Source organism: Neomonachus schauinslandi, chromosome 11 (genome assembly GCF_002201575.2).
Source record: "Neomonachus schauinslandi chromosome 11, ASM220157v2, whole genome shotgun sequence".
In the NCBI taxonomy this organism is placed as follows: domain Eukaryota; kingdom Metazoa; phylum Chordata; class Mammalia; order Carnivora; family Phocidae; genus Neomonachus; species Neomonachus schauinslandi.
The window spans coordinates 3,872,769-3,900,594 of NC_058413.1; positions in this window are offsets into that span (position 1 = coordinate 3,872,769).

Sequence of the window (27,826 nt, forward strand, 5' to 3'; positions counted from 1 at the left end):
GCCCAGCATGAGCCCCCCCGCCCCGGCCCTTTGCCTTTTTCTAGTATGTATTGCCTTTTTTTAAAAAAAGATTTTATTTATTTATTTGATAGAGAGAGAGAACGAGCACAAGCAGGGGTAGCAGCAGAGGGAGAGGGAGAAGCAGGCTCCCTGGGAGCATGACGTGGGGCTCAATCCCAGGACCCCGAGATCATGACCTGAGCCGAAGGCAGATGCTTAACCAACTGAGCCACCCAGGCGCCCCTGTGTATTGTCTTTTGACCTGCTCTGCAATTCACTTATTTATGGTATTCGCTTGGATGTGAGTTCTGCGGGGCAGGACCTGGGTTTTTTCAGGACCCACCTCGGGCCGCCGCTGCATCCCAGAGCAGTGCCTGGCTCGGGGGACCGCTCTCTGCCTGCTTGTTGGGTGGACAGATGCGCTGAGCACTGATACATCAGGCATTTCACCATTTTATTTTACATGTGTCTTCGAGCGGGTCAACAAGGGGCTTGGCCCAAGGCAAGAAGGACCCCTTCAAGAAGGACCCCTGCTTGGAATATTAGTCTCGAGACCGAATATCTTGCCTCTGCAGGTTCAAAGTTAGACCTAATTCAATTTGGAAAGAACACGTGGCCCAGGCAGGATGGCTGGGGAGCAGCTGGGCAGTTCCAAGGACCTGGAGTCAGGAGAGGAGGGGAAGCCGGGCGGGGCCCACGGAGAGCCCTGGGCTGGGCTTTAATGAGCCTGCTGGTCATCAGGTCGGGGGAGACGGTAAAGTTCGAGAGTCCACTGGCCAGCCGCCTTCTTGCCGTGCACTCACATGTGTTGGGGGACCAGCCAGGAGGCCAGCAGGGCCACAGGAAGTCATAGCGGGTAAGCACAGAGCGAGTGGGAAAGGTGAAGTGGGGCAGGACCTGGGGGCATTGGAGGGACTCTGGCTTTTCTCTGAGTGACATGGGCCTCTCACAAGGGCGCGCAGCCCGGCGTGGGGCTCACCCTCATGACTTCATTGGACCCTGAGCACCTCCCCAAAAGCCGGCTCCAGATACTGCACCTGGGTGGGGTGGGTTTCAACACAGGGGTTTCGGGGGGACACGAACATTCATTCCACAGCAACCTACCTGGGCTCGCATGGCTCAGTGGTCCCCACAGGCTCCTCCTCACCCTCACCTCCCTGCCGGGTCGGGGATGGGGAGAGGTGCGGACAGACCGCCGAGCCATCAGAGCGAACACAAGGGCCGTACGCAGCCTTAGGTCTTCCACCAACGCCTCCTGGGCCCCTCGGGGATTCGATTATCATCCAGTGGCTTCTGCAGATCGGCATCAAGGCATCTTAGAATCTCCGAGCCGCCCTCTGGGAAACCAGCCTCCCCATCTGTGCGTTGGGAGGTGGAGCCTCCCCGGCGCAGGGCAAAATCATGGTTCAGGAACCGAAAATAATGTGGTTAACAGTAATTTAGAAGGCTTTTCACAGAGCAAGATTTAAAACAAGGTGGGGGAATGAAAAAAAAACAGCTTGTAAAAATCTGTTTTAAAAAACTTCAATGGAAGTCATTGCTCTAAAACGCTACCATTGTTTCTAACTAAATTCAGTAAAAAATTTTATTAACTTAATTATCAGCCCCCCACCGTCCTGTTTTTGCACTCAATAAAAATATCTAAACAACTTTTTCAAATGATCCCGAATCAAGCTTTTTATCTTCACAGGGCAAATTCCACCTGCCAATTTGCAAATGGGCTTGTTTTGGTCAATAGACCACAGCGTTTCCCTCAGCAGTTTCCACTGGTAGCTGGTCCAGGCCTCTGCAAGAGGTGCGGTCACAAATTCAAGTAGGACTTTTTTTTTTAATTGACTGAGGGTATGCGTGGTGGGGGAGCAGAGTACAGATGCACCAACCTTCTTTTTGTCCTATTTTATGGCTTTCATAGCTTTGGAGGTTTTGAGGGAGGGAGGGCTTGCCTGAGAATGGCAGGTCCATCCTCGGGGACCCCCTACTGCTGGGCCCCAGACCTCAGAGGGGCCAGTGTGTGTCGGCTGCCCTCTGGCTGCCCTTTCTCACCTTGCTCAGGGGGCCCTTCAGATGCCCCCTGCCTCTCCTGCCATCTCTGTGCCACAGTCTGCCAACAACCTGGGGGCAAGTACTCACCTAAGTGCTACTCAGCATCTTCCTGCATCCTGTGCTGGGCAGGGTGGGGTATCCTTTCCCCTGCCTGGCGCCTCCAGCCGGGTGGGGACCAGCATCTCTACAAACCATCACCAAACAACAGGCAATGATCGAGAGGTGTGTGGGGGGGTGCACAGTGGAAAGGGCAGGCTGGATTCGGGGTATGGGCACGTTGTCCGTCGTCGTGTGAGTGCATTTGGAAGCTACAGGGGGGGCAAGAGTCCCCGGGGGTAGGGGGAGGGTGGGGAGGGCAAAGAGGGTGGAGGAGTTGGAGGAGGAGGCGTGACTTGCAGGAGTGGGCTGGGCCAGAGCAGAGAAAGTGGGGCCCCAGGTCAGGGAGCCTGGGATTTATTTCAGGGACGCTGAGGGGATGCCCAGGGTTCTTGAGTAGGGCGAACTTCTTATGGGGTGGATGGGGCTGAAGACAGGAAATCCTGTTGGGGGCAGGGAGGGATTCTGACCCAGCAGGAGAAGGCCAGGCTCCCAGCCCAGGTTGGCTGCCTCTCTGGATCCTCATGGGAGGATCACACTCCTTAAACAGTAAAATGAGAACCTTCTTAAGAAGAGAAGCATCTCGGCGGGACCTGGGCAGCTCAGCAGTTAAGCGTCTGCCTTCGGCTCAGGTCATCAGGTCCTGGGATCAAGTCCCGCATCAGGCTCCCCACTCGGCAGGGAGTCTGCTTCTGCCTCTCCCTCTGCCGCTCCCCCTCCTCGTGCTCTCTCGCTCTCTATCTCTCTGTCAAATAAATAAAATGTTTTTGTTTTTTTTAAAGATTTTATTTATTTATTCATGAGAGACAGAGAGAGAGAGAGAGAGAAGCAGAGGGAGAAGCAGGCTCCCAAGGAGCAGGGAGCCCGATGCGGGACTCGATCCCAGGACGCTGGGATCATGACCTGAGCCGAAGGCAGACGCTTAACCGTCTGAGCCACCCAGGCGCCCTGGTTTTTTTTTTTAAAGAAGGGGAGCGTCTCATTCATTTTGTGTCCTTCCTAGGAGCAAATGTCCTCTGTGTGTCAGGCTGGCCTCTGTTAGCTGCTGTCGATTACAGGGATCCCAAGTTCCAACACATAGTGCCATTCTCATGACGCTAAACCAGACTAGAGCTCTGTCCTGTGCAGGCACCTTTCCACCTTGGGGTGTCTTCCCAGCTGATGGAGTTCATCCTAAGTCCCAAGGCACGAGATGATGGTCCTTTTGGCACCACCACCTGCTAACTCAGGAGCAGCCAGACACTTGTCTCCCAGCTCCTGAAGAACAACACAGCCCTTCTGCGCCAGGGGTCCCTCACCTGGGGTCCGTGAACTTGGAGGGGACAAGCTCTGACTGCAGTGGGGCATTTTGAAGGTGGGCAGCAGACCACAGGGGAAATGGTAGAATGAGGGGCTTTCTGCTGATAGAAATCACGGATGTTTTCGGGGGCACCTGGATGGCGCAGTCCGTTGAGCGTCCGACTCTTGGTTTCAGCTCAGGTCATGATCTCGGGTCGTGAGGTCGAGCCCCATGGTGGGCTCCGTGCTCAGCAGGGAGTCTGCTTGAGATTCTCCCTCCCCCGCGTCCCTCCCCTTCTGAGCTCTCTCTCTCAAAAAAAAAAAAATCACAGATGTTTTTAAATCACATCACGGCTGTTGCATATGTCTTGAGACATATGTTTGTTTGTTTTTTTTTTGCTCAGGATCCTTCAAAATTGTGGAAATTTCTAGACCTGCTGTTGGGTTTATTTTATGTACAGTGAAACAGAGCCATTTCTATATCACAAATTAATTTAAAAGAGTATTCGGTTAACCAATTTCGGCGCTGTTTGGTTTTTTTTTTGTAACCCTATACATGTCATGTTTTGCATTTACAAGTGTTATTCTGAGATTCCCGCAGCATTTACACCCTACCAAAAATCCCATGTTGCCAAAAAGGCTCAGAGCCCCTGCCCTAGGTATCTCTTCGTTCCCAAGCAGCGAGAAGTGCAAACCTGAGCCCTGAAATCAGAAGCATTTCCAATAGTTCTGTGTGGGTGTCGTGTGGACATGGTCACTAGAATGAGCACAGCGTTGAAAACCCTCACAGAGAAGTCGTGAATAGTCACGTCTCCAGCATACGTCTGACAGGACAGGCTCACCCGGGGTCCTCAGCACTACCCCGCCCTCGCCCGCCGATCCAAATGTCGCATATCCTTCAGAGCCCTGCTGGGCCTCACCTCCTCCAGGAAGGCTGCCTGGACCCATGGAGGCCATGGGAACCCACCTTGCTGCCAAGGGCCCTGATCTCTTAGGCAGGGCTCCCCGGACTCCACTTCTGGTTCTGCCAGAGCCTCGAGGCCTGTTCTGGCCAGTGAACCCTGGAGAGAGGGATCCTGCTCGGGGTCCCAGCGCTTACCCCTCCGCTGGAAGCCTGCAGGACCACCCGAGTGACAGGTTGGGAGAAAGCTGGCCCATGCTCAGGAGCACCTGAGGAGTCAGGACAGACGGAAACAGCCCAGTCTTCAGGCACTGAGAAGTAAAAGTGCTCGCTTCCCAGGCTGCACCGCCAGCGACCCCCTCTTTGGGGGTGTTGCCTGCCCCCCCACCCCCCGGCCTTGCTCACCATTCCTGAGCCGGTCCCATTAGGGTTTCAGTCTGAGTGTGAAGTGCCTTGTGGCTATGAGCGAGCATGGGATGTCCCACTGGGAACTGAATCTGGGGCACAAGCCCTGAACCCCCCAGACCTCCCTGGGGCTCCCCAAACCCTCTGAGGGGTCCCAGACCCCCTGAGGCCTCCAGACTTCTGTGGTCCCCCAGGCCCCTCAAGGACCCCAAGCACCCATGGCCCCCCAGGTCCCCCAAGGACCCCCCAGGCCCCCTGCCAGGGCAGGTTGTTAGGAGCAGCCTGGCTGAGGACCCCTGTCCATTCATGAGCCCTTCAGCCAGGGGGTTCCCTCTGCCTTCAGCCATGTCCTCTGGCGGTCAGCATTTTTTTCTGGGCCAGCGTGGAGCAGAAACGAGGCAGGGGATTTGGGGTCCCAAGAGCTGGCTTTGAGCTTGAGCCCTGTCCCTTCCACATGGTGCCACCTCTCTGAGCCCCACTTCTTCACCAATGGAAGTGGCCAAAGGCCAGTGACCCCTCAGTGTGTGAGCCTCAAGGGTTGGACTTAGGACAGGCGCGTCATGTTTATGATATGAGCCCCTCTCTCTGGGAGGGCTCCCCAGCCAGGCTGGTGGCCTGTGCACACCAGGAGCCTACCTCTGGGAAAGGCCAAGGGCACTGGCATCAGGAGGGAGAGCTGACAGAGCCGAACAGAGCTATTTTGCTCCCAGAGCAGGAGGATGCAGCCAACTCCCCTCTTTCCGTTCCCTTCTAGGACAGCGGGCAGAGAATTCGCAACTTCCCTCCTGCCCCAGATGTCTAAATATGTTTCTTATCAAAATGCTCATGTTTAGCAAATTGTACCATTAAAGAGGAGAATCCCAAAGAATGGAGGAAGAGGAGGAGGAAGAGGAGGAAGAGGGAGAAGGAGAGGGAGGAGGAGGGGAGGGAGGAGGGAGAGGGAGGAGGAGAGGGAGAAGGAGGTGGAGCTGTATTTACACTCTAGAATAAACAACCCCTTGCCGAAAGCAGCCTTCCCAGCCACAGAGGCTTCTGATGCGCTCATGTGTGATTTCAGACTCGTGAATCCACTGATTTAATGGGCTCCTTCCCTTAAACCACCTGGAGCCTCACTGACCCTACCCAAATCATTCTTCAGATACTTGGGGTCTGTGTCAGCTGGTGGTCCTGGATTCTCAGAACAAAATTTTGGGGTGTGGTCTAGTGGGCAGAGCAAGTGGTTTCGAATCGGGGAGACTCCAGTGCGCATTTCAGAACTTCTAATGGATTCTCGTCTATCCTTAGATCTTCCGTGTTCTTATAATACAGGCAGCATTTTGTCTGACGATGTCAATTCCTTGTCCTCACTTACACAAAAAACCTAGGTGTACAGTGTTTTGGCAGGCTGGCTGGGTCAGGGTTGATATCATGGCAGGGTGAGCGGGGTCCTCTGGGATGCAGGGCGAGAGGGAGCTGGGGAATGCTGCACCCCCCAACTCCCCTGAACCCTCCACCCCAGCAGAAGCAACCTCCTTACTACCCTCGACAGAGGGGAGATGTCCCTTTGCCAAGAGATCCCCTAAAGCCTCACTCACCGTGCTTGACGCTTTTCCTGGCCATCACCCCTCCAGACATCGAGGCTGATAAGGCTGACATCTAGGATGGGTCCTCAGCAGGGTCCCAGGGGAGAGAGACGTTTCCTGCTCTGGGAGGCAGGAGACTATGCAGAGGGAGCACAGGAGCTGCTGAAGAGATGCTCATGGGAATCCAGAAAATATTCAGGACAGAGGTTCTAGCTCAGGTCACAGACCCAGACCCCATTGATTCATTAACTAACTGATTAAAAGGGAAGTTGGGTCCCTTGAGGAAGGACGCTGTAATGTCAGTGCCGGTTTATTCAGCAATCCTTTCCCTGACCCTTCCCCAAAGTGACATGTGGCTGTTTGGTGGGGTGCCCGCGCATGGAGGAAAGGGCACTGCCAAGACTTTCCGGGACTGTTGGATGTAGGGTCTGAAACCAGGAGGCCTGAAGCTCCATCACTTACAGTGGGGGGGCTTGTGGAGGTCAGGTGAGAGATGGGGTTCCTGCCCAGGGCCATCTCACGGTGGATCCGAGGACTCAGCCTGTGGGCATTTCCGTGGCCCCTTGTTGTGTCATTGGACTAGCTAGACCTCTGCGTCGGAGGGTCCTGACTTGGATTCCCCCACTTGTGGAAAAAGAGCCTCTTGGTGGGAAAAGTCAAATGGAATTTGCCCCCTCCTGGTGAAGACGGTAAATCGGAAGGAATACCACAACCAGGAGGAATTCTAAAGATTTCGTTCACCACAAAGAACTTAAGGAGGCAGGGTGCTGCCTCATCACTGGCCCCTGCAAACACCAGGTAGATCATGGTGCGTGGGGCTATCGTAAGCTTCACCCCCATAGCAGCTGCTGAGCCAGATGTGGGGTATCCGCTCTCTGATGCTGGCATGTGGCTATTTCCCCCCCTGATTTACCAGGTCAGACACTCCTCATTCCTTCTGACTGGTGCAACTTCAGCCTGAAGAACATCCTGGTAGCAAAGATCTGCTGGTAATAAATTTTCTCAGGGGTTCTTGACCTGGAAATGCCTTATTTCAATTCTCTTATTTAAAAAAAAAATTGTCGCTGGATATAACATTCTGAATTGACAAGTCTTTTCTTTCAACACTTGAAGTATCTTTTATCTCTTTCCGCTGTCCTTTGATCTCTACTGTTTCTGATGAGACACCAACCATCATTTGTTCTGTGTGTGTAATGTGCTTTTTTATCGGTGGCTGCTTTTAAGATTTTCTCTTAATCTTCGGCTTTCAGTGATTTTACTGTAATGCACCTAGGTGTGGTTTGTGTGTTTTTTGGTTTTGTTTTGTAATTATCTTGTTTGGGATAAAAATGAGTTTCTTGGATCTGTAAGTAGCTTTTTCCTCCCTATTATATGGAAATCATCAATTTTGGGACATTTTTTACTTGATTTCTTCAAACATTTTTCTCTGCTTCATGTCCAGCTTTTTCTTTCTGGGACTGTAATTACACATAGGCCAGGCCATTTGGTTTTTGTTGCATAGGTCTTTGAGACTCTGCTAATTTTCTTTTAATTTTTTTGATCTGTTTTTTAGATTGGATAGTAGTTTCTATTAATCTGTCTTTAGATCATTCCTTGTCATTTCTAATCTTCTTTTAAGTAAATCCATTTACTTTTTCATTTATTATTGTGCTCTTGAGTTCAAGAATTTCCTTTAGTTGTCTTTTCAAGTTCTGATTTCTCTGCTGAGATTTCCTAGCCATTCATTCATTAGGACCATACTTTCCTTTAAGTCCTTGAACATGTTTATAATAATTGCTTTAAAGTCTGTATCTCCTAATTCTAACACCTCGGACATCTCAGGATCACTTTCAGTTGACTGCTTTTGCCCTTGAGTCTGAGTCACATTTTCTTGTTGTTTGGCATATCTAGAATTTTTTTCTGTTATATGGAGCTGCATTTTGTATATGGCATTGCCTATGACACATTGTAGATATTTGGGATTCTTATACTTGCCTCTGAGTAGTGCTGGTTTTTATTCTAGTGGGTGGTTGGATTCTTGGCTGATAACATGAACTTGCATAGACTTGGATCTGGTGTTTCCCCTCTAAGTTGACTTGACTCATCCCCCAGATTCTGCTTTCCAGCCACATGAAAGGCCCTTGTTGAGACTTGGTTTAGAGACTTAGACCAAACCTCACTCTACATTATGGTCTTTACTCCTAAGGCATGACTTTTCTGATGTCTCTTATGTCTAGAATTTAAAGGAAATCTCTCCTTTCTGGCCGGCCTGGAACTCCAGTATGTCTCAACGCCATTTGGCCTCCTAACCCCAGGGCAGCTGGTCTCATATAATTCTTGGGTATCTTTCTCTGCATCTGCACAACCCCACCCTTGGCCAAGGACTTGCAGGTAACCACACAAATGTCTGAGCTGCCCCCATTTGGCGCAGCTCCCTCCGCTGGTGTCCTAACCACAGATTCGAGTTATTTTGGCCACCACTTCAGCTCGGTAAGATTGCCATACTCTGCTCTGCTCCAGCCACCACAGTCAGGAAATTTCCCATTGGCAGAGGACTAGGGAAATTGGTGGGATCAGAATCTTTGCTCCCTGTTGTCCAAAGCCCAAACACAACTGTTTCATATCCCCTCCCCCCCCAACTTTATAGTTGTTTATAGCAGGAAGGTTACTCTGGTAGTGACTTTTGGAGCCAGGAATGGAAGTTGGATGAAATGACTCTATTGATAGAGTGAATGTGTTCTTCTCCATCTCCATCAGTGAGGAGCATAAAAAGCAACTTGTCATTGTATGGGAAGGACAGCAGGACACATTCACTGTCTTACTCCAAATCCAGAAGATGAATCTCCTGTTCTCCAAACAAGATACCTCGCAGGGACCATAGTCATCTTGATATTCTGTAGATAATACCACTCTGTTAGGCTGATAACATGTGCTAACTGGTGCTGGTGGGCAACGAGCAGCGAGTACCCTACGAGCCCCAGTAAGATCCATGCGTGCCCAGGAAGTGGGAGACAAACTCATGAAAACGTAAGGGCCTACATATCAATGAAATGATTAGGGATTCAGTGTTGGGGGCATGCTGGGACAGCCCCTCCAAGGCAAAGAACAATCTGTTGCCCATCTCGCATCTCTTACTACTAAGAAAGGAGTTCAACACTTAATGTCTTTGGATTTGGGGAAGGGTGCACTATATATCACACCTCAAAATTCTGTTTTAACCAGTTTCTTGAGTGGTCCGAAAGGCATTCTGTGGGACCTGGGGCAATAGAGAGCTCTGCAGCAGGTGGAGGCTGCAGTTCGAGCATCTCTGCCACTCGGGACATGTGATTCTTCAGACAGATGGTGCCGACTGTATCCACAAGTGGAGCGTGCAGAAAGCCTCTCTAAGAGAGTCTCTGCGTGGACCTGTAGAGTTCTGGACCAGACATGCTTTTTACGATAGAAATGACTTGCATTTGAAGAACAGCTCAGGGCATGCCATTAGGCTGCAGTAGCCATCAAGCACCTGGCCATGGGATCCCAAGTGAGTGTGCATCTGGAGCTGTCCATCATGAGCGATACGTTACATGATAGGCATGGCGCATCAGGCATTGGATAGATGTAAGTAGGTCTGGAAGGCATGAGTAAGTGACACAGACAGGTATGCAGACTCCCATGTTGCCTGCCCCGATGCATCTATATTTCTCCCTCAACACACACCTATGATCTTATGAGCATGTCCTCTGCAACAAACTGATGGAAAAGGGGAAAGCTCAGACCAGGTTCGCAGAAGGTTGGCCCAGTATCTTGGTGCTAGCTGAAAACACTTTTTTTTTCTTTCCAGATTTTTATTTAAATTCCAGTTAGTTAACATAGAGTGTAATATTGGTTTCAGGTGTATAATATAGTGATTCATCTCGTATGTACGCTGACTTCTTTTATATTACATCTGCACTGAGGAGTAGCCCTCAAAGAGAGTGGGGTGGAGGAATCTGTAGGCGGCACACTTGTCATCCACTCTGCATGAGAGAGAGATGTCCGAAGTAAGAGCATGCATAGACTCCTGGACATGGGGAGACGGCTTGGCTGACTGGACAGGAGCCTGGAGGGAACGAAATTAGAAGATGATGAACAAGTTAGTCTGGAGAAAAGGCATGTAGATGGACCTATGGGAGTGGACAAATGTGTGTGCATCTTGAGTGCCCAGCAGAGGGCTATCCCACAAAGCAGGCTCTCGATGACCAGGTGAGTAGGATGACTTGTCAGTCTTTCTCCAACCACTCCAATACTCACGCTGGATGTCCACCCTTTCAGCAGCACAGACAAATGACAAACCTTCAACAAGTCTCCATTCCTGGAGGGCACCAGCTAACCACCGAGTGGCAAGTGGGTTACATCGGACCCCTTATAATCTCGAGGGGAGGGCTGTTTGTCTTCTCTGGAATTGACACTACTCTAGATATGGATTTGCCTTCTCTGCTCACAGTACTTTGCCAGCATCAAAGAGCTTTACAGATCTGTCACAAGGTATTATGGCATGCCTTGGACCAAGCACTTGTTTTGTAGCTGGAGACATACAACAGTGAGTACATGATCATGGGCTCTACTGCTCTGATGATAAACCTCCATCAGCCAGAAGCAGACAGCCTGAGAGAATGCTGGAGTGTCCTGTTAAACATTCAGCTAAGGGGGCAACACCCAGAGGCATCCGGGACCCTGTCTTCGTTCCAGTCTCTGCTTTCTGGGGACCTGGAGCTAAAAAAGATGGAGATAGCATCCTGTGCCACTGGATGGCTGAGGCCAACCCTCTACCAGCATTGCTTGAGTTCTTACTATGTGCAAGGTAGTATTTTAGGGCTAGGGATATGGCAATGAATTAGATAGACAGCCCCCACGTGCACCCCATGGACACTGCGCTCTAGGGTGGGAGATGGACGATAATATGTACAAGAACAGATCATCATGCAAAGGAAACAATGCCGGGTAAGAGATTGAGAGTGACAGTGGGTGAGGGTGAGGGGGCAGCTGGAGGGGCCGGGGGCATCTGTATGGAGCTTTGAGTCAGGCGGAGGTGGGAGCCAAGTGACCTTCTGGAGTAAAGTGTCCTCTGCAGGGGGGACAGCAGAAACCCCACCAGGGAGATGAGGGTCACTTTCATTCCAGCCTGTTCGGTGTTTAGAACTAAAAAATACTCAACTTCACATAATACTCCTGAGAGAGTGGCTTAGCAGGATTACGCAACCACCTCGAGTACCAGTGAGCCTGGGAGCTTCCGACCACACATGATCCGCCGTCTGTTTTTCTTGCCAAGTGGACACAACCAGACCAAAAAAACCATGTTTCCAAGATGGCAGATCAAAAGGCAAAAACAAAACTGCGTGCAACCCAAATCCCTTCATTAGAGCCCAAATTTAGTTAAAATCAGTCAAGTCTTTCTCCTTTATTATGGTACAGAAGAATAAATAGAAGACGGTGCCCCCAAGACCTCGCCTTCGCTGCTCGTTAAGAAAGACCGTTGTGTTTTTGAGCAATCTAAGCCAGGTGTGGTGGGTACCACAGTCATCACAGAACGATGCTGTCGGGGATGCAGAAATGAACACGAATCCGTGGGAGACAGCCAAGACACGTTTTCCTTCCTGGAAATGATGTTGTGAAGGAGTGTGTTCAGACCTAATGACTATTGTCTTGGAGCGTGGCAAGTGGCCCGTGGAAACCAAAGGGCTTTGCAAGGGTTCAAAAGCAGGTGTGTTGGAGAGAGGGACACCGTAGGAAGCGCCATGGCCGGAAGGGACAAAGTTCAGATAACGCCCACAGCATTTTATTGCAGAAAGGACGGCATCCGATTGGGCCCCATAATAACACTCCGCGTTTGTGGTCTGTTTTCATCTGAGGATCTCAAAACATTTTCAAGCATTAATTAAGCTTCACAACAATCCGAGGCAGTGGGTATAATTAGACCCATTTCTTAGCTGGGGCATCTGAGGCCCATTAAGAGGAGCTGACTTGCTTAGGGCCTTCGGGGCTGACTTGCCTGTGTTCAACTCCACCTCGCCTCCTTTGTCTGAATGTCTCCAAATAAACATTTAAAAGAAGTCTTCTTGGAAACCAGTTGCTGGACAAGTTCTTGGGCGAGCCCTCGGTGGGCGTCCGCGCGATCATGCTCTTTCATCACGGCGGACTACCCGAGGTATTTTTTACACGCCTTTCGGACAAGCCGATGTACGGAAATATTGGAAAGTGCAAGGGTGGTCCCCAGGAGCCGTGCAAAGTGCCCCTTTCCCATGGCCTGACACGGACTCCCTCCCGGGGGAGCAGGAACCGCAGGTATGCCGCTAATTTGCCGTCATTCTACCGCGAGGCTATAAAATGTCTTTTCATCTTGAGTTACATACGTATCCAACACATAAGAAGACTGTTATTACAAAGGCAACCACACAGGGGGAAGAAAAGGTTTCGTGTATTCTGAGTATCTGCGCCAAACACTTCGGATGCCTTTGAAGGGACTCCTAAGTACTGAGAAGGAGAAAAAGGCACCCAAGTCCTTTTAAAAATGCAACCTGGCTGTGGCTGACGTTGGGTCTGGTGAGAACGCTATTGTCCATCGGGCGAGGGCTGTGCGATCATAATCCATCCTGTGATATTTGCATTAGTTTCCCCTTCTGGCCAACAGGCAGCTTATGCAAAGCAGCTCGCCGTATTCTTATGGAGGCTGGGGGGCAGGGACGGAGGCTTGTTCGATTACTTCAAAAACTCTGCTCCCGACAATGGAGAGCATTTGCAGTAAATATGTCATGCTCTGGATGTTTTCTCCCTGCTTCTTCAGAAAAACAAATGGGTAGTTTCTCTGACAGGGAGATTTATAGGTAACCGAAGGAAGTGTGTGGTAAAAGAGTGAATTCTCTGTTTTTAATGTTCCCCATAATCAAGGGCCTCTTTCACCGAGGTACCCCACCGCACTCCGTCTCTTCACATTCTTTCCTCTTGACTGACTCTCAAAAGATCCATTTCAACGAGGAAGAAAACCCCCAGCATCTTGGATGATGGTTGCGGATTCTGACACGGAGATCCGTTGTCTGTTAAACAGATAGCTTTGGTTCGGCCGTATTGGACCGCTGACCTCGGGGTGAGTGGACGCGCGGACGTGCGGCCTCGCTCCCGGAGGGGGGATCTGGGGTGGGGGGGAGCCAGCCCCTAGCTTAGGAACCCCCCGGGGTGGGGAGCCCAGATGGATTCAGGTGCTCAGTTTTGTCTCTAATCTTTTGGGTGATGTGTGTTCCGCCAGCGACCTCTTAGGAAGCCTTGAGCTGCATGGAAAGAAATATAAGTTCCCAGTCTCTGTCCCCAGGGCCACCCGGATGGACGGAGCCAGTGCTGAGAGCCCTCCAGGCTCCCACCGGTGCCCAGACAGGGTGTGACACTATCCACACCATCTGCCGGGGAGGAGAAAAAAAATCTCTGCTGGGAGGGATGCCTGTGACTAGTGTAAGGCAACATCATGGGCATATATATTGAGAGATGCACAAGAATGTTCCAGGTAAGTGATTCATTGTGTCTCGGAGACCCCGGAACGATAACTACCTGGATTATAAAGGAAACAGTCCACATCAGTGAGGGGAAGGCTGGATGCGTTGGCTGCCGTCCAAAGTGCCATAGATGGGGGGCTTAAACATTCACTGTCTCCCAGGCCCGGAGGCTGGAAGTCAGCAGGGCACCCCCCCCCCCCGAGGCCTCTCTCCTCGTGTGTGGACGGCCATGCTCTCCCTGGGTCCAAACGGGGGTCGTCCTTCTGTGTGTGTCTGTGTCCTGATCCCCTCTTCTTAGAAGTTATACGGGATTAGTCCCTACCTTAATGACTTCCTTTTACCTTAATTACCTCTGTAAAGGACTCCAAATAAGGTCACATTCTGAGGTACTGAGAGTTAGAACTTAAACATACGAATATTTAGGGGACACAACTTAGTCCATAACATGGGAGAAGGAGGTCTTTCCCCTCAGGACATAGATACAAAAGGGCAGGGTGTAGGGTGAAGTTTCCTGGACATAGAGTCTGAGGCAAGGGTTGGGATCCACATGATTTATTGAGGGAGGGCTCTCAAGAGTAAGGAAGTGAAAGAAGCAGGAAGGGGCAGGGGGGAAAGCTCACCAAGATGGTGGTCCTAGGCAGAGACTGCCCTTGGCCTGATCCCTCAGGAGGCTCTGGAGTGTCCAGTGTTCCATAGACTTGGTCCCACCTTGAGGGCCACCACGGGGGTCTTTTGTACCCCTGGGTGAATCAGACATTGGGCTGTGGTTCTCCCAGCCAGGGTGACCGCTGTGTGATATTGAGGCTCCTATGCAGTTGAAGAAGCTCTCTGGACAGTTGAGGACTTGCCCATGAGTCCTCAGCGGCCCACATCCAAGGCTGGGGGTTCTCCTGGTGGCCAAGCCCATAGGGAGAGGTAAGCAAGCACCACGGCTTCCAGAAGCACAGTGAGCTTGGGGCTGAGAGAGCGGCTGCCCTCGTGGGTTGACCACAGGGGCCAGACGTGGCAGAGTCCCACTCCATACAGTGGATCTGGACAGACTTGAACTGTAGGAGGGGAGTTCCCGTCTGACCTGTGTCAGCCATCCTGCGTCTGGTGTCCTCTCCATAAACACACAGATCTGCCTGCCTGGCTGAGTCAGGAACAGGAAGCTGCAGGCTCCCCCCAGTTCAGGCTTTCCTCTGGCCCGGCTGGTCTGGGAAGCCGGGGACGAAACAACACTGTCTCCCGAGGTCTCTCTGCCCTGCCACCCTCGCCCAAGTGGCCTGACGCATGGCAAGGATCCCGTAAGGGAGTTAAGAGAAAGCACGTGTGGACCAGCCACGGACCAGCCTCTGCATCCAGAGAGCTGTTTCCACCCTCATTCTTTGGGCTTTTATCAAAAAGAGGCGATTTAAATCTGATGAATAAATCAAAATGGATTGAATAAATAAACGGATCCAAGCTTCTCTGCAGAGGAACCTGCTGCCCAGCAAAGAGACAGCAAGATGACAGCCATGGCCCTGGGGGAGGGCGGATTCTGAGCCAAAAGCCGGCACAGATCTCCTCTTCATGTAAGACGCGCGTGCGGGGTGGTGGGCCTGTCCACCAGCGCCTCTCCCCACCGTGGACACTGGCCTGGGAAACTCTTCGGGACACCAAATGGCCGAACGAGGGTGTTAATGAAGGAAGCCAGAATCATCAGCTCATCCCACTGAATCTGTCCAGGGCCTGAGGATAGAGAATGGGCCGGGGGTGCTGACCAAAACAGGGGTGCCCCTGTTTTGATTCTGTTTCTGGGAGGGAGGATACCAGAAAAGGCACACAGCTTAGGGAAGTAGTCACATTTTGCTCGTATCAGACAGTTCCTTTGGGAAACAGAGCTGCCTGTTATTAAAAGGGATAATTTCCTTAGAGAGAGAGTTATAGAGACTTTGTATTCAATTCCTCATAGGAATAGGTTCTCCTTTTCCCTTCCCCGTATGGCCCTGACCACCAGATGGACGGCCGACGCATTTTAGATCCAAGGCAGAACTCAGCTTCGAGCTCGACCTGGGGGAGCAGGTGCTTGGGGGCCGTGTCCCACGAGGGACTGCTGAACAGCAAACATTCTGGTCTATTAATTTTTATAAAACGATGGTGTTTATTTTTAAAACCGAAGGGCATAAAGACAGACAAAGAAGGAAAGGGAGAAATGCTAATTTAACCCGAGCTTTTTTTTTTTTTTTTTTTTAGCTGACTTTAAGGCACGACAGAAGTCTGGAAAAGATAAAGCCTCAAGTTCAAATGTATAGAGCTTACTTTTCGTTTGCATCAAAGCAAACCAAACATTGAGAAGGTCTAGATGCAGAGCTAACATACTCAATTGATCCTTTTTTCCCCCTGACCGACTGCTGGGGACCACGGATGCCTCAGCCTCTTAAGTAGCGCTCGGAACAGCGGGCCGATTGTGCGGCAGGGCCAACACTGCCCCAGGTAGCCGATAACTTCCCGTGTTGAAATGATGACTTGGAGATTTCATCATGATATCCCTGCACAGCAGGAAATATCATCTTACAGACCTGCCATTTCTTAAAGTAATCGGTAAGAATGCCATTAAAGTCTGTGTCTTAATTAAGCCGAGCATTAGCCAAGGAATTGCAGGCATCCGAAGGCTTAGCCGTCCTGCGGGATCCAGTTTCACGGGGCGGCCGTGTGCGGAGGGCTGGGAGCTCCGAGGGGGACATCCGCTGCTGCGAGGAGCGTCAGCCTCGCGGCCGCCCAAGCCCAACCCTGGAACGCCACTCGGGAGCCTGCGGGAGGTGCAAGGTGAGCTGGAACCCGAAATCCTCTGCCCTTTAATCCCATGCTTGGCGGTCTGTCAGCGGCCTTTGCGCTCTGCAGACGCATGGAACCAGGCTGCAGGGTGGGTGCTGCCTTGGACTGACCAGGTTCCTCTGTCACGGAGCCTAGTAGAGGGAAACTGAGGCCAAGCAGAGGCTGCCGTAGCCCTGTATAGCTGGGGAGCTCTGTCTCCACCCACCTGGCTGCCCCAACACTAAACCAAGACGGCCCAGACTACCTGGAGGCTCCCCCTCCCTGCCCTCCCGCAGCTCCCGAGCAGGCCTGGCTTCTAGGCATTTGGTTGAACTGCTTCTTTTTTTTTTTTTTTTAAAGATTTTATTTATTTATTTGAGAGAGAGAATGAGAGAGAGAGAGCATGAGAGGGGGGAGGGTCAGAGGGAGAAGCAGACTCCCTGCTGAGCAGGGAGCCCGATGCGGGACTCGATCCTGGGACTCCAGGATCATGACCTGAGCCGAAGGCAGTCACTTAACCCAGGCGCCCCTGGTTGAACTGCTTCTGTTCTCAGTTTTCAGCTCTGGGAAATGGGACCCACGTGGAGTGAGCCTGCGTGTCGGTAATAAAAGGCTATAAAATGTGACTTTGGTGTATAAGAAATGGCACTGGGCCGGGGCCCCAAGACCAGGTCCCGGGCCCGGCCCCACCACAGCCCATCGTCCACCCCGAGGGACGGCGCCGTCCTTCCAGAGAGGGTAAGCACCAAGAGGAAAGGGCAGGAAGGCTTTCTGAACACCCGAATCCCTGTGCACATGCAAATGATGATCGTTTTTAAAACAGGGGCACCTGGGTGGTCTGCTTGGGCCGCCACCACGAAACGCCACAGAATTTAGGTTCTAATGGTCTGGAGGCTGGCGGGGTTTGGTTTCTGGTAAGGACCCGCTTTCTGGCTTGCAGATGACCCCTTCTCACTGTGTCCTCAAGTAGAGAGAGGAGGAGGGGAGGGGGAGAGGCCTCTGTCCTATCTGATCAGGACCCCACCCTATGACCTCACGTAACCACCGCCCTGAAGCCCCGTCTCCAAATTCAGCCCCCTCGGGTTTAACATTTCAGCCTATGAGTTTTGGGAGGACACTACCCAGGCCTCATGGAGTTGGTTTGTGTTCTGTGAGCTAAGAACCAGATCGGGCCTCTTTGGCCTTAAGGTAAAATGATGTGGAGCCGGCTGTCTACACCGCAGGCCCCCTTGCCTTCCTCTTCTTACCCACCTCCTTGTGCTTGCTGTCCCGTCTCTCTCATCATCAGGGAGGAGGGCAGCCTAGGTCCACTCACACACAGGTGAGGCGTGAGGCTGTCAGCCCCGGGGACCCTGGGGGCTGCCTGGCCCACTCTTCCTGGGCCTGGAGCCACCCCCCGGCTCGTGTGCGGGAGGAATGTACCTGCTCGCAACCACACAGACGGGGGGCAAGGAGCGAGAGCAGACGCCCAGGGTCCTTGCAGCACCCCGCGTCAGCCCCGTCTTATGAGGGTGAACCTGAGGCTTGGAAACTGTGAAGAGCGCAGGGAGGGAGCACCCGCCCACCCACCCTGGAGTTCTGGTTCGTCCTGGTTCACCTACACGGGGAGGCCCGGGACGCTTCACAGAATGTTTCTTCTCCAACCCTTTTCTGCTCTGATGCTGCATTTCCCATTCTCCTGCTTTCCTGGGCCACCCGTGTCACCCCCCACTCTGCCTTTGCGACCATACACCCCTTCCTTGTCTGTGCATCCACTCTCAAGAGGACCCTTGTGGTTGCATTTAGGGTCTGCATAATTCAGGATGATCTTCCCATATCAAGGTCCTCCACAAAGTCCCCTTTTCCTTATAAGGTAACATTTAAGGTTCCAGGAGTGAAGACCTGAAACCTCCAGGTGGCTGCCATTCACCCGCCACTGGCCCACCTGCCCACGGGTGGTGCTGGATCAGGGCTCCTGGTGAGAAGGTTGCCACTGGCAGAGATCAGCTGTGAGGAGGGCTGCCTTGGTCCCTTCCCGCGTCACCTCCCTCTGCCGTCTCCTGCCCCATTCATCCTTCCTGGGCATCGTTACCTGCCGGGACGGGCCCTCAGGCAGCCCACCTTCCCTCCCCTGCTGCCCACGTGAAGGGCTTCTCGGGATGGCCAGCCTCGCCCGAGCAGCAGACAGCGGAGAGGAGCCCAGACGTTCCGGACGCTGCTCCCTGCCTTGCTCCGGCCACACTGGTCCAGAGGCCCTGTGTCGGGCGCTGGTTCCCGACCCCTCCACGTAAGCTGGTGGCTCATTGCTGCCCGCTCGTGGCTGGGACCCCGGCTGGGCACCTGCACTCGCCATAGGCCTCCCTGCCTCCATACTTCACCCCTCGACCCTGAGCTTGGAACCTTGTAGCCCGTAGGTAGTTACCCAGCGCCACACAGCAAATTACCTTGCAGAGTTAGCGCCTTCAGGCAAGCATAAACAGCCATTATCACACTGGGTGAGGAGTCTGGGAGCAGCTCGGGATGAGTGGCCCTGACTCGAGGTGTGGGGCGAGGCTGCCTGGAAGTTGGACAGGGGCTGGAGGACGCCCCTCCAAGATGGCGCCCTCATGAGCGTCCGCTCTTCACCCTGCGGACCTCTCCACGGGGCTGCTTGCGTGTCCTCACAACATGGCGGCCAGCTTCCTCCAGAGCACTGCTCTGGGAGATCCGGCCCCCTAAGTCACACACCAGCATCGCCACACTCCTAGTCAGCATGAGAGTGACTCGCGAAGGACAAGTGACAAGGAGATGCATGTGGGCCATCTTGGGGGCTGGCTGTCACCCTGCCTCTCCACCACACCAAGGCTGCTGCTTTCCTCAGGCAAGAGGAGACCAGCTCCTTGGTCCTCTTCCTCCTTAGGGAGAACACGGCAGCCTTCTAACCAAGGGCTCTGCCTGCCATAGCTCTCTGGACGCTTTCCTGTATTTGGTGCAGGCGGTCATCTGTGTGGCTTTAACCAGGTGGGGGCAGGTGTCTTCTTAAGCCCCACCTGTGTGGCCTCTAGTTCCTTCTCTCCCCTCCATGTGGCAGGGCTGAACCAGGGGCGCAAATGTCCCCTGTGAACACCCCACTGGCTCCCAACGGCCTCTGGGGGAACGACCCCTCTAGGGCTTCCCAGGCTCAAGGTTGGGGCCACTGGCTGGGGCTTCCCCCCCCAGCCTAATGCAGGAGCAGGGAGGGCTCTGCTATTGGGGACACAGTCCCACTTCCTGAAACTGCTCACCAGGTAAGTAGTGAAAGGTAACTGTTGTGGCCGTCGACTCGCGGGACGTGCGTGGAAGGAAGCACTTCTGTCTCCCCAGTCATACTCTTGGCGAGGTCCACTTCCTCCCGATGACGCAAGGACTCAGAGTGTGTGCGTGCTGTGTCAGGTGCTCACACCTGTGGGATGCCCGTACTCACACCAGACCTCAGTGGCGATGGGAGCTCGTGGCCATTTTTTTGGTCTAAATAAAACCATGGCTGCGTCGGTAACAACAGTAATAACCTAATGACAATCCTTTGAAAAGGCCGGCATGCTGTCAGCTTCTCAAACTTAGCATCCTGCTTGGAGCTTGCTAAAAGACGGATTTAATGTAATTTGCTCCCTCCAAGCGTGCAGAGTCCAGTGTGTGAGGGAGCCGGGCCCTGGTGTGACCTCTCCTGGCCTGGAGGGAAGGACGAACAGCATCCTTCTCTCTTACCTATGCTACGGCTTGAATTGGGTCCCCCGCATGTTGGAGCCCTTGCCCCCCGTACCTGTGAGTGTGGCCTTATTTGGAGATTTGGTCTTTGCAAACAGTCAGGTTAAGATGAGGTCATCAAGGTGGGCCCTGACCAATTAGGACACACACACACACAGAGGGACGACCCCATGAGGACCCAGGGAGATCACGGCCGTCCACACATAAGGAGAGAGGCCTTGGGGGGACCCCGCCCTGCCCGCACCTGCATCTCGGGCTTCCAACCTCTGGAACCAGGGGACAGTGAATGTCTGTGGTTTAAGCCCCGCCTGTGGGACTGATAAGTCCTATGAATGAGCCTTCACCATGATCTCTCAGAGGCTGGAGCTGCCCTTTGGAGGGAGGCTGTCCCCGGGGACAGAGGACCGTGCTCCTGGGCCACCCCTCTGCCCCCATGACCGAGGCTGTGAGGTGGGCGGGGGGCTGAGGCACCCACCGGCTCCTTCCCAGGCAGGCTCATGACGTGCCTTTGGTTTCCATGTGAGGAAAACGCAAACCAGGCGATGCTTGGGGTCGTATGCAGAAGTCTGTGGCTGGGCCAGGCTGCCCAAAGCTGAATCCAAAACAACAACAGAACTCGGGGTGATTGTGGGAGACCTGCAGGTATCATCCCCTCCCTTGTCACATCGTCACTGGGAAGGCCTGGCAGGGCTTCCTGGACCCTCAGCGTCCTACAGCGAGCCCAGAGGCAGAGGACCCGAATGCCCGACTATTGGACAGAGCCAGCACCTCGCCGCTCGGGAGAACAGAGAGCAGAGAGAGCTGGAGAAGGCCCAGCTGCCTCACGGTGTCACGCAGCCCCGTGGCCCTGAGTTGGGAGTCGCTGGTTGGGGTGGGATGGTCACTATCTGACCGCTCCCTGCCTAGCACCCTGGTCTGCCTCCTCAGGGTCCCCGGGTCTGGACGCCCCAGACATCGCTGAAGGACAACATCTCTGACGGAGCAGATTGAGATCCGAGTCCGGGGTCCCCAGGGCCCTGTGTGGTGGCAGAAGGTGGAGATGACCGCTGAGGTCCTGAGTTTCAGGTGGGAAGGGGGCAGTTGTGGCCCCGGTGGCTAGGACTTGAGCCGTCGCAAGGACAGAGGGGCCAGGTGGTGCTGGGCACGGGCCTGACCCCTAGGAAGACCCTCGCTGCCCTTCAGGAGCTCAAGCCTGGAGACGCTGCCCTCCCGCTGAGGAGGGGGACGTGGGCTCACGGGTGCAAGCGGGCATTGTCCACGTGGTGACTGTCTTCTGCAGGGACAGAGAGATGGTAGCAGGGATGGCCCAGGGGAGATGCAGGTTGGCCCTGTTAGCGCCTGGCCATGGCATCTTCCAGGAGGCAACTGTGTGTGTGTGTGTGTGTGTGCATGGATGTGTGTGTGCACGGATGTGTGTTTGTGCGTGTACCAGAGAGGCTTCCGGGGACAAGGGACCCCCTGTGCCTCGGAGGAGGAAGAGGAGGGCACAGAGTCTGGGGGAGGGGTGGGGGGCACTGCAGGAAGAGGACAAAGGCATGGAGGCCACCGCATCTCAACACTCCCTCCGGCGGGACCGAGGAAGCAGGGACAGGGATGTCCCGTTGATAAAGACCCAGCGAAGGGGAAGACCTTGGCTTCTGAGGATGGCAGAAGTATCTGACACCGATCACACATGTTGTCAGTAGTTGAACAATCAGCACGGCTTTGATGACAAGAGTCGCTGGTGAACGTGCAGGGTTTACCTGGCCCTGCACTGAGCTTTGGGCACATCCTCGTTCGCTCCCTCATGATCACCTGCCGTTGGCGTCATCCTCCTTTCTCTGCCTTTGGGCAGTGTCCGGAGGCAGCAGAGCCCTGTGTCCTAAGACTGCCCCGGCAACTGCGTCCCTGCACTGTCCTCTGGTGCAGCCCCAGGACGGCCCTGAGGAGGGCCAGTGGCTTGGAGACCCTGTCCCTGCCTTTGGGAGTGGTACATCCTTAAAGGCTTAAAAGTCGAGCCAGGAGAAAAAGCTTAAAGGGGGTGTCCGGTGCCTTCTGTGAGGGCTGAGGGAGGAACGTTGGCCCTGGGGGGGGACCCCAGCAGCAAGCGGGAGGCTCCCCGTTGCCCTCCGGGCAGCCTCGTGCCTGCCCCACGTAGGAGCCCCAGGTGGGGTTGGGGGTGGGAGAGAACAGGGGCAGAAGAGGCCGCTGCCTTTCCCACGGACTCCCCCCCCTTGCTCCATGCATCCGTGCGCCACCCTTCCGCATCTCCATCGCCCATAGAGTGTGGGCAGCCCTCACCTGGATCCCTGGTAGGCATCCCAGGGGCAGCTTTGGAGGAAGGTGGAGGCCACCCATTGCTCTTCTGGCTGCATCCCCCTCGGTTTATCTAAAGCTTCCCTGTGATCCTAAGATGGAGCCATGTTTGCGAAGCACTGGGCCAGACACCAGGTAGCGTTTTTTAAACCAGGACCCCGGACAGCGCGCACTGAATGTGGCAGGGGTGTGTCCTCAGAGTGAGGGTCCAAGGTCCCTGGCTTGACAGTCTAATCTAGATGAGGGGACGACACACTGGGAGGCCACGGAGGCCCCTGAGCCCCTCCAGCATGCGGGTGGTGGGAGTGGGCAGGGCCCCCTCAGTCCCCTGGCACCATCAGGCTCAGTGTGTGATGGGAGGGGAAATCGTTTAGCCAAATTTAGCACTTGCCTGGATTCTGAGTGTTCTGACAGTGGAACAGAGCGGGATGCGGGGTTGGGGGGGAGGGTTGGGGGATCGTCTGAATTCATTTAGAGCTGCCAGAACGTGATTCAAAGCAAAAATGGCTTCAATGGATCTATAAAAAGAATACCCAAATCCTCTTAGACAGACAAAAAAGCATTTTGATGATTTCAGTATAAATGAATCTGGAACATAAGGATTAAATTTCTCTGAAAATACTCGAGAATCTAAAATGGTTCAAGGGAGGAAAATGATGGTGAAGAACATGACTGCTTTTGGAGAATTTTTCAGGGAAAATGCGGCTCGTTACGGTGCCCAGAAGCAGGTCCTTTTGCTTCCCAGTGTCCGGGGGAACAAGACGGTGGTTTGGAAGAAGGTCTTCTTTCTCTCGCGGATCAGGGCCACCCTAGTGACCTCATTATACCTTGATCACCTCTTTCCAGACCTAAATACTGCTACATTTTGAGGGCCGTGGGGAGTCAGGACCTCAAAATATGAATTTTGGGGGGACACGGTGCGGCCCATGAATGTTGCCATCAGGGTATTTGCTGGGGTCAGCCCAGATGACCACCAGTGTTTCTTCTAGTCCGACAACCCCAAGAGCATATCACAATCTTATGACAATCAGTGGTTTAATTAAACATGTATCTCAGAGAGGAAAGGACATGCTGGTGTTACTGCGTGAGGAAGGGGGTGGGGGGACATGGGCAGGGACTCTGTGCTGACCTGCCAGAGCAGGAAGTGACATCAGGACAGGACGGTAGGCACAGTGTGTCTCCCCACTCATCGTTTCGTGAGATGTTTACTTTCACGTAGTACATTTTATGGGGGGTTTTGTTTATCCTTTTCATATTTTTGGTCATACTGAAAAGGCCTTCCCCTCATGTGGCTATAAAAGAGCTCTTCCCCATTTTCCTCCAGTCTTTCATGATTTGTTTCTTTTCTTTTCTCATCTGGCCCTTCGGCTCCCCAGGGGTTTATGGCGGTGGTGGTGAGCTCTCCTAACACCGTCTGTTGGCCATGCTCTCCCCATTGACCTGAGGACCCGTCCGTGCTCCATGTCCACCTGGGCCTCCTGGACTGTGTCTCTGGTCAGCCTGTGTATCTGCTCATGGCCCCACACTGTTTTAGAGACTGATGCTTTGTGATGTTTTACTACCTGCCAGGATAATGGCTCTCTTTGTCCCTCTTCTTTTTCATGGTTCTCCTGTCTGTCTTACCCATTTTTCTGCATGGAGCTTAGCATCGCCTTCTCTGGTCAGAGAAAAAGGGCTGCTCATGTTTGCATTGGAGTCAAGGGAACTTCATAAATCAATTTAGGGAGAGTGACTTCTAGAACCTGGCCTGCCTTTCCAATTCCAATTGTTTTCTGTCCTTCAATAGTTTTTTTAAATGAGTTTTCCGTATAGATCTAAAAAATTCTTGTTATACTTATTCCTGCTATTTTATCTTTTTAAAAAAATTAGCTGAAAATCAAGTGTTCTCTTCCAGTGTAGCTCTCCCTCTCTCTCTCTCTCTCTGTGTGTGTGTGTGTATGGAAGCTATTTTTTTTTTTTAAATATAGTTGCTCCCTTGCTCATTTATTTTATTGCTTAGAATAGCTTCTCAATGGATTTTCTAGGAATAAAAGCATATCATCTGCAAAGAGTAAGACTTTGTCTTGTTTTTGATCCTCATACTTCTCATATCCTTTAAAATTGTATTTGCTAGTAATTCTGGAACAATGCAGGGGATGCAGGGGATAGCCTTAGAGTTTCCCTGTTGAGCATGAGGCTGGCTGGGATGGATATATTTTGTCATATTAGAGACACTTCCATCTATTCTTACTTTGTTGAGGGGGTTATCAGGATATTGTCACATGTTTTTCCAACTATGGAAACAGTCATTTGATTTCTCCCACTAGGTCAATTAATATGATCAATTATATCAATGTATTTCCTACTATTGTACCAGTCTTGGTCTTTAATGTGCTTCTAAATTCTGTTTATATTTTATTTTGGATTTTCTCCACGATATTTATAAAAGATGTTTATCTAACCCTTCAGCAAGTTTTGGTATCAGTATTAACACTGGCTTTATGAAAACAATTGGAAAGTTTTCTTTCTCGTTCTTTGCTCCACAGAGTTCTAAACGGCATTGGGACGAAAGGTTTAGGAGGAGGGTTCCCTGTGAGAGCATATGGGTTTGGTGTTTTTCTTTGAGTGGAGGAGTTTATATAATTTGCTTTTAAAAATAATGCCCTAGTGAAAATCCTTTTATATCTGTCCTTATACACTTAACGAAAGTTCTTAGGTTTTAATTCCTCGATGCGTAATTGCTATCAAAGAGGATCCAGCTTCAAGTTTGATTAATAGGGCCACACAGACCCCACCTCTCCTGTGAAGGCTGGAAGGGTTGATGTTTCCACCAACAACCGGTGATGCCAGGTTCTGCCAACTTCTTTTGTCTTTGCCAATTTGATAGACAAAACAAAAACACGTGCCCTTATATTATTTCAATTTTTGTTGCTCTAAATAATAATAAGGTTGGGTGCCTTTTCATATTTTTACTGGTAATTAGGTCTTTTGTGTTGTGTGTGTGAATTGTCTGCTCATGTCTTTTCTACGTTTTCCCATAGGCATTCCCTCTTTTCTCATTGATTTTTAAGAGCTCTTTATATATTAGGGATCCTTAACCATCCCATGGAATATGTTATCCTAGGCCAGCCTGAGTCCTCCTGGTGAATGGATTTTGTTATAAATATTATGTAGTGAGTCTGTGGTATCTAAGTTTACTCTACTGGGCAGTGGCCAAAGTGCGGATGAGTCAGCCTTGGGTCATGCAGAGAACTTGAACTAGTTGATTGAACATTCAGAACTAACTTGAGGAACTTGACTCAACTCTTCTGTGTCCAGTTCCAACAAGCTCTTACAGTGCCGGAAAACAAACAAACAAACAAATACCCAAAAACAAACATGCCGGCAGCTGGAGAACTCCCATTGATCGGAAACATACCAACAGATACGTGTAATTCTGGTCACCAAAAAGCATTTCCTGAGGAGGTTAGAAGCATGAGTCTGTGCTTGAATCATTGCTCTAAGAAGGGAAAGGAGCCATATGCAAGTTTTTTTTTTTTTTTTTTTTTTTTTTTTTTTATTTGAGACAGAGAGAATGAGAGAGAGCGAGCACATGAGAGGGGGGAGGGTTAGAGGGAGAAGCAGACTCCCTGCCGAGCAGGGAGCCCGATGCGGGACTCGATCCAGGGACTCCAGGATCACGACCTGAGCCGAAGGCAGTCGCTTAACCAACTGAGCCACCCAGGCGCCCGCCATATGCAAGTTTTAAATGTCAAAATTCCACCAGGTTATCTATGAGGTTGTGTTTACTGATGTGCTACAGATTTCTGGAGAAAACCATAGGGACACAGTTGAGATGCAAGAGAAGTTTCATGGCATTCACTGTTGACTCTCACCCCAGGATGTGGCCAGGAATCCTGACGGGTTCCGGCTCCTGGCTGATAACTTCACGGGGCAGGTGTGGAGAGAGAGCCATCTGACAAGGGATCCATCATAAACAGCTTTTAAAATGAAGCAAACCCACCGTGCCTATTACAAACCCCTCCCTTTGGAAGCTACATCTTTTGCCTCAGACTTCAGTCCCAGCCCATGTGTCCTAGCAGGAAGGAACACAGTGATGAGCCAAAAGGACAGGGGAGCATGGCTCTGTCCCCTGCTGTGACAGACAATCTCTTATGCTTCAGGCATTGACCCTGTGTCAGGCATTGTCTGTGGCCCTGGGGAGACACAGGTATGAAGGGTAACGAGAATACAATCACAGTGAGGACAAAAGTCAGTGTTCCTTTCCTGGTACTGGCTCTGCAGAAAAGCACGTTACAGACACTCTCATTCGGTCTGAAGGAGGAGGCGGGTGCTATGGGCACCCCAACTTGTAGAGGAGTAAAGCAGGCACGGAGAGGTCGAGCCCACACCCATATTCCACGCCACACCACCTCCCGAGACAACCAGTCCGTGGGCACGTCCTCCCAAGTCTGAGTGCAGTGATGCTGTGGAGAATAGAAATCAGCGGCTGCCAAGATGGGGGACAGACTGTGAGACAATGGGAAGCAGACTCAATCAGAGAAGACTGTGGGTCCCGAAGGATGAGCTGGATTTTGGCAGGAAGAGGAGGAAGGGGGTAGAAAGAGGGTGGACTTCCACGGTATGGACCAGCCTGTGGGAAAGAGCAGAGCCATCGAGAGGACAAACGACATCCAGGGCCAGTGAGGAGGGTCAGTGAAGCTGACCTCAGGGGAGAGTGTGCAGAGGCTGGGGGCCGCTCTGTGAAGAGTCTCATAGGGCTAGCCTATATGGAGTTTGGCTTCAGTGTCTCGCGTGGGAAACACTACAGTCAGGTGAGCAGAAAAAGGCTTGATTAGATTCATGATTTCGAAAGCCCGTGATGACCACAGCCAGGAGGGAAAAGCCAGGGGGTACTCAGTGTTCCGCACATAGCTCACCACCTAGGACCCCATTTGGAAAAGTCTGAGACAGGTGGAGATATTGGTGCAAGGTGACACCCTGACTAGCCCAAGGGGGTACACGTTTGCTGAACAAAGAAGGCTTAGAGCAGAATTGTCACACTAGTTACAGATGTGTGGCCCCCATAGGCTCCCGCGAACGGTGATAACAAAGGTTGGCTGTGTAGCCCAGCTTCTGTCAACGAGGAACGCTACCGTGGGTCTCATCTGCCTGATGACATTGGACGTTTGCATATGAACATGATTTTTAAGGCTAAAATCTGCTGTCATGATTATCAGAGTATTTGCTAGTACATCACCCTGATGGCTGCAAGGGAAGGTTTATCACTGTTAAGCTGAGCAGATGTTGTTCTATGTGTCTAGGCAAAA